The sequence below is a fragment of the Vanellus vanellus genome, assembly GCF_965231255.1.
Source record: "Vanellus vanellus genome assembly, chromosome: Z".
Taxonomy (NCBI): Eukaryota; Metazoa; Chordata; class Aves; order Charadriiformes; family Charadriidae; genus Vanellus; species Vanellus vanellus.
Genome location: NC_138908.1, coordinates 88348795 through 88358229, shown reverse-complemented (window position 1 = coordinate 88358229; position 9435 = coordinate 88348795).

Below are 9435 nucleotides of genomic sequence, written 5' to 3'. Positions count from 1 at the left end.
TCAGCTCCGCTGCATTTTTCATCATTACCTAAGAAGATTAACGGCCTTTGGATGCCAGTATGATTTTAAAAGTCCGGTCTCTCCTTAGTGTGTATTCATGTTGTGTAATTCCCTATTAAGTTTCACTCCGGCTTCCAGGGGAGCAGAGAGCTCTTATAGGAGCGCGAGCAGGAGTGCGAGTTGCTGCCAGATAGCCTTGTCAGATGTGTGGCAGAACTCCTGGTGAACCTAATGGGATTTGCATACCAGCAATTGCTAAAATAACCTGGCCCCCAAAGCTGTTAAGATCATACATATTAAGCGTACATAAAATAATAAGGAATAAAGACAAATTACTGGGGGGGTGGGATAAAATCGTTGCCTGTGGAGGCGTGATGCTGCCCGGCTGCGGCTGGGGCTGTGCTGCAGCCCGCGTGTCGCCGTGCTCGGTGCCGGGGCTCTGCCGGGTCCCCCTGGCCCGGCGGGGCTGCGGGGAGGAGCCAGCACCAGGGAGGTTATCGGCAGCAGGCGACTTTGTGGGTCTGTTGACCAATTAATGTGGACATGTGGTACCGAAAGATACTTCAAGGGCGAACAAGGCTTAGTTTTTTCTACGTAGAAAGAGAAGTGCAGTCGTCCTCGAAGGTTTGTGCAACAGCTCTGCGTTCGTCCCAGGGCAGCTCCCGTCACCGCATCGGCGTCTCTGGGCTCACCGGAACATACCCCGATATTACTAAAGAAAACTCTTTAGTTTCGAGAATTTTTATATCACCATGGCGCTAAACTTCTGTAAATCCCCATAGGACTAAAATCTGACTGTCCTTAGGGCTGGTGCCCCAGCAGGCTGCGCCCCAACGCCCGCGTCGCCCCGTGCCGCTGCCCCGACACGGCCACCGTGCCCTGCCGGCTCCGGTGGCAGCGGGACACCTCCTCCCCAGGGGACCCGGCAGGGGCAAACCCCTGCAGCCGCTGGGCCGTTACGGCTCTTACAACTAGTAATTGCGCCCTCCAGTTTCAGAGCTGAGTTCCCTACTGCTGCAGTGGAAACGCCGCCTCTAGTGCCTAATTCCTTACCGTCTAGCTAAGAAAGATTGTCCCAGTATTCCATATTCCCCAAATTGCACATCTTGTGGTTTTGAAAACTCCTAGAGCACGCAAGAGAAATAAATAGACCCGCAGAATGCTCTTACAGAGCCATCATGTGTGTTCAACTCGTACCCAGGCAGTAAAACTTAAACTAAACCTATTGTGCCATCGATGCATTTGAGTCTCTCGGAGAAAGAACAAACTCTGGGACATGAAAGGGCAGAGCCTTCGGAGGACAGCGCCGTTTAAAAGCAACTCAGCGAGGAGACTTAATCTTTACCTGCTACCTTTGTTATTCCTTGGTGGCTTCTAACTAACCTGTGTATGGGTGTTACGGGTATTGCGGGCGTTATATACAGACATCTACATTATGCAGTTGTGTGGGAGTGTGATACACAGAGGGAGAAGATTAAGGTGATTACTTTAACATTGTCATCCTGCACGCCTAGCTGATATGTGTATTCCGAGATGAATGTTGATATTATTGGTTTCCACTTCGGATCTTTGAGCCTTTCACTTTTGATAACAAAATGCAGACCAGTCCACAAGGAATTATCTTCCACAAGGAGTGATTTTCCTAAGACCATCCTGTTCTTTCTGTGGTAATATATAAATGAGGATTTATATATACCGTCAGCAATGTATAATCCGCCTTCTCTAACCTGTCTGGCAACTTCTGTCAGCGCGTGCTGCGAAAAGGGAGCAGTGTGCGGAGTCAGCAGTAACTGGGAATGTGCAATATGTAAAAATAAATCAATAAAAAGGAAAGGAAAGAAGTTTAAAACTTGATGATGTGGCTGCAGAAGAGTAGTCCTCAACTAGGGGAACCCCGCCTCTGTCTTTCGTACGCACGCTGAGGAAGGAGGAACCTACTGAATATCTGAAGGCTGCAGCAGCCCCGTGCCCAGGATGGTTTCATAGAATCATAGAATGGTTTGGGGTGGGAGGGACCTTAAAAACCATCTCGTTCCACCCCCTGCCCTGGGCAGGGCCACCTCCCCCCAGCCCAGGTCGCTCCCAGCCCCGTCCAACCCGGCCTTGAACCCCTCCAGGGATGGGGCAGCCACAGCTTCTCGGGGCACCCTGCGCCGGGGGCTCACCGCCCGCACAGGGAAGAATTTCTTCCCAATATCTCCTCTAAATCTCCCCTCTGCCAGTTTGAACTCCCTTACCCTGCGGAGAGGGCTGTCCCTCGGCAGCGCCCACGGGCCGGAACGGAGGGCTGCGGGGGGCAGCGCTCAGTGCCCTGAGCAGGACCTGCTCGGGGGGGGATGAGAGCCCAGCCCGGCTCTGGGTGCGGGACCGTTCCTCGCCCCGGCGCGGAGCAGCCCCGGGAGCTGCGGGGCCACCGCCTGCCCGCACGGCTGCCGCTGGGTGCCGGGGGCCCGCCGGCGCTGCGCTAGGTATATTGCTGTTGCACACACAGGCAGATTGTCCACCAGATGGTACAGCCTACTCTTTGAGAAATATTTGAAAGGGCAACAAAATACAGCAGAAGCCATTTGACAGTCCACATGGTTGGTGCAAAATTAGCCAAAATGACTCCCCTGGAAGCACAGCCAGTGCTGAGCAAAGCTGGGGATGCAGCTGGGGGAAGGCGCCCAAACCTGCAGAGATCCCCTACAAGGCTCGTGCTCTTCGCTCATCCCTCGTCCTTCTCTCCGACCTAGCGTGGCTCTTCCCCAGTGCCTTGGGCGTTTGGGGCGCCTCTAAGTGAAAGCACTGCTGAGACTCGCTCCCGAGTTGCACTGATCCCATCTGGACCACTCAAACGTACCGGGTACCCCCCCGGACTTCTGCTCCAGTCTCTGGCGAGGTCGGCGGAGCTGGAAGAGGGAGAGGAAACCTCAGCCGCAAAGGGGTACCTCCCCCAGGCTCTGCTCCCTCCCGTCCTCCAAAAGCGACTTACGCATCGCGCGATGTGTGTAAGAGGAGCCCTTTCATTGCCCGGGCCGCCCGCGCGCCCTCGCCCTCCCGGCCCCCCGCGCGCAGCCTGGGGCTCTCTTACCCACTGCTCGGCATATGGCACCGCCCTGGGAAACTGGTTGGGGTGGGAGACTGGGGGTTCTGTGAGCGGGAAGCTGGCACTCCTTGCTGGGACCTGAATAGCCGATGCGTTCCAATCCTGCCTGTTCCCGCCTTTGCCCGCCGAGCTGCAGCAAAAGGGGTGTGCGGGGCTGGTCTGGGGGGGCTGTGGGTCCAGCTCTGCCGCCCGCCCGATGCGGCGAGGAACGGGGAGCCCGAGGGAGGGCAGGAGCGGGCAGAGACCCCGAGCGAAGGGCTGAGCCCCGGGCAGGGGGCGCAGGCAGCAGAGGGATGTCGGGAACCAACAAAACCAGGGGCTACCGGCGGTCCCCACCTCTGCTAGCGTGTTGCCCGCGCACTAGAAGAGGTCTTATCACGGGCAACGTATGACAGTAACAAAACACTACATTTTTCAGCTTTGCCTGAAATGCTTCCATTTTCAGCTCCTGGTAGGGTTTTGTTACGGGGTGGGGAGAGGTGAGTGGAGGGTTGGAATTGCACATCTCTCCCCAAAAGGAACACGTCCCCGGCACAAGGCCTTTCTCCAGGGGAAGCCGGGATGCAACGCGGAGCATCCCAAGCAGTTTCCCTCCCCGCGTTACAAACCTGCGCAGTGGGGAAGGAGGGAACGAGCCGTGCCGTGGCAAAGCCTCCCGCGGTTCCTCCGGACCACGGCGGAGCAAACGGGGCTGTGACCCATGCCGGCAGCGGCACCACCGTCCCTCCTCAGCGCCAGCGCCTGGGTGGCAGCGCCTGGGGACGGCGGGGCCAGTGACAAGTCCTACATCTGTAGGAGACGGGCAGGGGAGGACACGCACGGCCACGCAGCCCGGTGTCGGTACAGAGGTGGCCTCAGACCAAAGAAAGGCCAAGAAAGGAGCTACGAGTGCGCTAATTGGAGACAAGAAGAGTTACTGCGCTGCCACTGATTTAGGCAATTAAAGGCACAGTCTCTGCTGCTCAAAAGCTGACATCTTCAGGTGGCTCATAACAAAAATTAATACCGCTGCTAACTGTGCCACCTAGTCATGCTGTAAAGTAAATTAATTACTGCAACAGAACTAATAATAACAGTTGGGGCAGAATAGGAGCAATATTATGGTTTACCATCAGAGAGTGTGCTGAGACTTTTGCCTCTCTGCTGCCCATGAGTGCAACCCGGCAATTGCTGACTGTAACATTTCTATTGTATAGTTTATGCTAAATATGCATATCTTAATTGCATTAGTCAAAATAATTAGCTAATATATTTTTGCATAATGACGAGGTAAGCAAATATCACCATAGCTCAGTGCTTCTTGCATGAGTAAATTTGGAAAATTAATAGACTCCCAATTTCCTAATTATCTGTCTTTTATTCCAAACTCAAACAATGAAATGCTATTGCACACTCCTGGGCATCTTGTAATTTAGTTTGCACCTTGAAAATCTTAAAGCACCTGTTTTTCTTTTCCTTTTCCCCCCCTTTGAAAAGGAACCGTGAACCATCCTGCCTCCTCTTCGCTGTCTTGGGGAACGAGGCGGCTGCGCTCAAAGCGGAGGATCACAAAGTTCATGAGCTTCCTAATTTCCAGGCAGAGCTGGGGGTAGGAGGTGGAATACAAGCACCTGAGGCTTCAAAACATGCCCGGAATTGGAGAAGTATTAGAAGTTATTTCTTTAGATGGCGAAAATGGGCAGGAACGTTTAATACCTCTGGTGGTGGATTGTTTGGAGGTGATTGACGCACCACCCCTGGAGGTGATTGGAGGTGGTGTGTGTTTTCAGAAGTGCTACTCCAGAGTGTTCCCAAATCATTAAAATACCAAATCCTGAGACCGTGCGAAAAAAGGGGTATTTTGTCAATGTGTACTTTTGTGTGTCGCCAGTTTGCCAATTCTCTGCCGGTGCAGGACGCAGCTGCTCTTCTCCTTTTGCCGGGCGAAAAGGCAGCGTCTGAGACGACGGCCGCGCAGCCGCAGCGCCCCGGCAGCCCTCGCCGTGCTGCGGGACCCGGCAGCCCCGGGTGCAGTGCCCACCGCAGCCGCCCGCAGCCCCTCTCGGGACCCCGTTGGTGCCGGAGGAGCCGTCAGCCCTGACTGCCGGTGTGCGGGCGGCGGTGCCCGAGGCGCGGAGCGGGGCTCAGTGCCAGCCCGGGGGAAGGCGCCCGGCGCCGCGCGGGGCGAAGGCGGTGGCAGGTCCTACCCCGGCACCGGCAGGCGTGTGTGCAAAAGCAATTAGCACGTAGCGCTAACCAGCTGGGTTTGCGAGGGGTGGGCAGGCTTGCCGGCGCTTAGGGGAAAGCCATTTGAAACGTGATGAAGAGGGCTCTCTGCCGATGACGCTCGTCTTCACCAGAGCCTCCCCGGCCGGTGCCCGTGCCCACGTCGCCGCGCCGCGGTTTCCAGCGCCGACAAAAGCCGGAGCTGCTCTGTGACAGAGCCCCGCCGAGCCGCAGAGTGCCATTTCGGTACTCACACCCCCCGCGCCAGCTGCAGCCGCGCACAAGCTATACCCACTTCTATATTAACATGCAAATTGCGGCAATACGGAACGGGTCCGTATGTAAAGCTTGTGAATTAATAAACACGGGTCGTTAAAAGAAAAAAGCCTGCTGGAACGGCTAAGCATTCCCTCTCTTTAACCTGTAGACGGCATGTAAGCGGAGAACCGGGAGCATCTCCGAGTACAAACGAAGAGCACACATCTGCAAACCTGATTTTCCTGGAACTTTTTCACCCCTTGGTGTGGAAGCCGCGGGCTGCGGACACGGAGGAGGCACGGTACGCTCCCGGCGGGGGCCCTCCGCAGCCACCGGAGCTGCAGGGCCGAAAGGCAGCTTATGCCTTCCCTCCCCAGAAAGAAAGAGATCTTTTTTCCCCAATTTTTTTTGGCATCAGATTTATTTTTTTTTCCCCACCGAAGCCGTCGGTCTCTGCCCAGGGCCCCGCGGGGGGGTCACGCGCGGTGCCACCCTGCCCTGCGCGCCCCCTTCGCTGCGGTGCCGCAGACGGGATTGCCTTTTCCCTAAACTGCCCCTCGTCGCGGTCATCCGTGGGCTGCGCTTGCCTGGGTGTTAGAGGCTGAACTCCGGGTGGGGGCGGAAATGGCGAGGGAAGGCTGGACCCCCCCAGGCCGCTGGCAGGCGGCTGCGGGCCCCCGGCAGCCCCACGGGCCGGCAGAGACGTCTGCAGGAGTCATTGGTGTGGACGGAGAGTGCGGGGATAAGGTGCCAAAATGCCCGCGGCTGTCACAAAATTGGGCCCGTCTGGCTGCAGGTGGTACACCGGGCGTCCGGTTAAGGCTCTGAGGGGCGGAAGAGCCCTTCGGGGGTCCCCGGGCTGCCACGGTCAGCGCACGGGGGGGCCGGGAGCCGCTGCCCGGGCACCAGCCTGGGCTTCTGCTGCCCCTTCCCAGCGCGGCTCCTCCTGGCGTGTCTCCGTTTATTGGCGCCGGCACTTGCCATCCTCATTCTTTCTCACTGGAGGAAGGTTTTAGGGTGGAATGGGGCTTCGGGGAGTTTGAAAGGAGTCGCAGCCACCCATTTGGCGGGATTATGCTTGTATGCTGTTGGTATCGCGGGCTATATTATTACAGATTGCTCTAATCAAATCGTTACAGGCCCCGTTGCCCACGTCTTCATACATCACAGCTTTTAGAAAACTCTGAGAAGAACGGTGATATTGTGAAACAGCCTTTAAAAATGAAAAAAAAACATTCATTTTTTCCCGGGGCACCCGGGGACCCGGGGGTCTGGGCTGTCCCGGGCGCAGCCCGGGGGCCGCTCCGTACGTCGGGAAACGTCCCTACGTTTTCAGAAGCAAAATTGCTGGAAAGGCGGAGCTCAGCGCCGGGGGAGGAACCCCTTCCGCCTCTGCGGGGGGCTGGTGGCCCCTGGCCGGGTGGCCCACAAACGTGGTCTCCGCGGTCGCATTAGGAAGCGGGTGCCATTCTTATCGTTTTATGCAAATGTTCTAATTTCCTCGCTGCGCACACAGAGGCAGATCATGGCGGGTTTAACCTGTGTTTAGTATATCACTGTCAGTAACTGTCTCGTGAAACTTCTGCAATATAAATGAACCAGCTGGTATTAGAAAAAAGTGTGAAGATCTTTTTTTTTTTCTCCTTGGGGTGGGGGAAGGGAAGGGGAGTGGGTGTGCTGCGAGGTTTGTCACATAAAGCTGAGAGATTTGGTGGCTGTGAATATGGCTTCAGTAGAGTTTGGGCTATTATTTTTTTTTTCTTTTTTTTTTTTTTGTGCTCTGCCACGTCTCAGGAAGTCTGCTGATCTTGTCGCACCTATTTGGTCAGCAGCTGTCATTAGACCTTGTGGCACCTTTGCATTTCGTAAACCCTCGCTGCTGGGAATCCCGGCGGGGAGCGGGAGCCACAGCACCCCAGCCTGGTCCCCTTACCCCCCCGAGCACCGGAGCCCCCTGGGCACGCTGGGCAAACCGCAGAAGGCTTTTGGGGCCGCGCAGACCCGGGTGGGTGATCCTCCCTCTCCTCCTTGTCATCGAACACATCCAGCCTGAAAGACAACCCCCCGTGCTGGCTGGCTTTGTCCCCGGAGTGGGGACCAGAGCTCTGTGCCCCCGGGCCCCCACGTGTCCTCGCAGGAGGCGCAGGGTGGGCGAAACAAGTTAAGAGACCCTCAGTGCAAACCGGTCCGTGCATCTTCGCAACGTCACTTTCGGTTGGTTTCCCAATCTGGGCAAATGATAAATATCCACATGGGTTTGCTCGTGGGATCAGAACGGTTTGAGCAGCATTTTTCTGATGTACGTGTACATTGTACTGCTGTACTGCTGTACATCCCGCCTCCCGCGCTGGATGTGGTCCCCGCGCTGCGCCGGCTGCCTGCTCCAACCCCAAGCAGCCGGGAAGGCGCGGAGCAGGCGGGAGGGCCGCGGGAGCCCACGGGCAGACGGAGCCAGCCCCGCAGGGACGCGCGGACCGCCGGCTCTCTTCACTGCCCCTGCCCCCCGCCGCTGATGGTCGCCCCAGGCTGCGCTCGTGGTGTGCCATTGCTTTGACACCGCCGATTACGAAAGGAACCGTGGCACCTCCGTGGCTCATACTGACTCTTCCTTCTCAGTGAGGTGGAGGCGTATTGAATCCTCTTAAAAACATCAGTCATTCACCTAATTTCCGGTTGACACGATCAGCAGAAAACCCGAAAGCCGGAGGAACAGCTCTGCAACCGCGATGGTGCACTTACGAGAGGGTTGACTGCGGCAGGTCACTGTCACTGCTCCATGTTACGCGCTCCTCTGAGACACTCCTGCCATCTTCTCCTTCCCTCGCTTGGACTTCTCGGAAGTTTTTCCAGGGGGAGCGTCCGCTGGGAGAGATCGGATGTGACATTTGCAGCCTTTTGTTTGCAATCTCAGCCAGATTGGAAGCAATCAAAAGTCATTTCCATCTGACGCTCGTCCTCCAGCCTGCCGGCAGCGAGCCGGGGGTCGCGCAGGAGCTCCTGCGGGCAAACGGGTCGCGCCGCACACTGGCCCTCGGCACAGGAGGGCAGAGGAGAAGCGGCAAATGCCATCTCACGCCTTGACCTGGTCCTTGGGAGGGCAGGGCCGGCTTAGGGCATCCCCTGGCAGTGGGGACAGAGGGGTTCGAGCTGGCCCGGCTTTGTCCTGGAAGCAGTGATGTTATGTAGGTCGCAAGGGACAGCCGGAGGTCCCCGGTCCAGCTCCTGCTCTAAGGGGGCTAATGTCAACACCACAGCAGGTGGCTCCGGTTGGAGGGGGTGGCACCTCTGGGTCCTCGGTGGGACACTGCCACGCTCCCATCATCCCACCACCCCTGCAGCAGCACAGGGTGCTGAGCATCAGCTCCAGGCTCTACCCACAAGCTGCAGGACCTGATGGGGTTGGGTACCACTGCATTCATAGAATCACAGAATGGTTTGGGATGGAAGGGACGTTGAAGACCATCCACTTCCCACCCCCTGCCCTGGGCAGGGACACCTCCCCCCAGCCCAGGTTGCTCCCAGCCCCGTCCAACCCGGCCTTGAACCCCTCCAGGGATGGGGCAGCCACAGCTTCTCGGGGCACCCTGCGCCAGGGGCTCACCGCCCTCAGAGAGAAAAATTTCTTCCTGAGATCTCATCTAAATCTCCCCTCTTCCAGTTTGAAGCCATTCCCCTCATCCCATGGCTCCCCTCCCTGATCCGGAGTCCCTCCCCAGCTCTCCTGGAGCCCCTTTAGGGACTGAAAGGCCACAATAAGGTCTCCCCGGAGCCTTCTCTTCTCCAGGCTGACCCCCCCCACCTCTCCCCGCCTGCCCTCCCAGCAGAGGGGCTCCAGCCCTCCCAGCATCTCCGGGGCCTCCTCTGGCCCCGCTCCAACAGCTCCA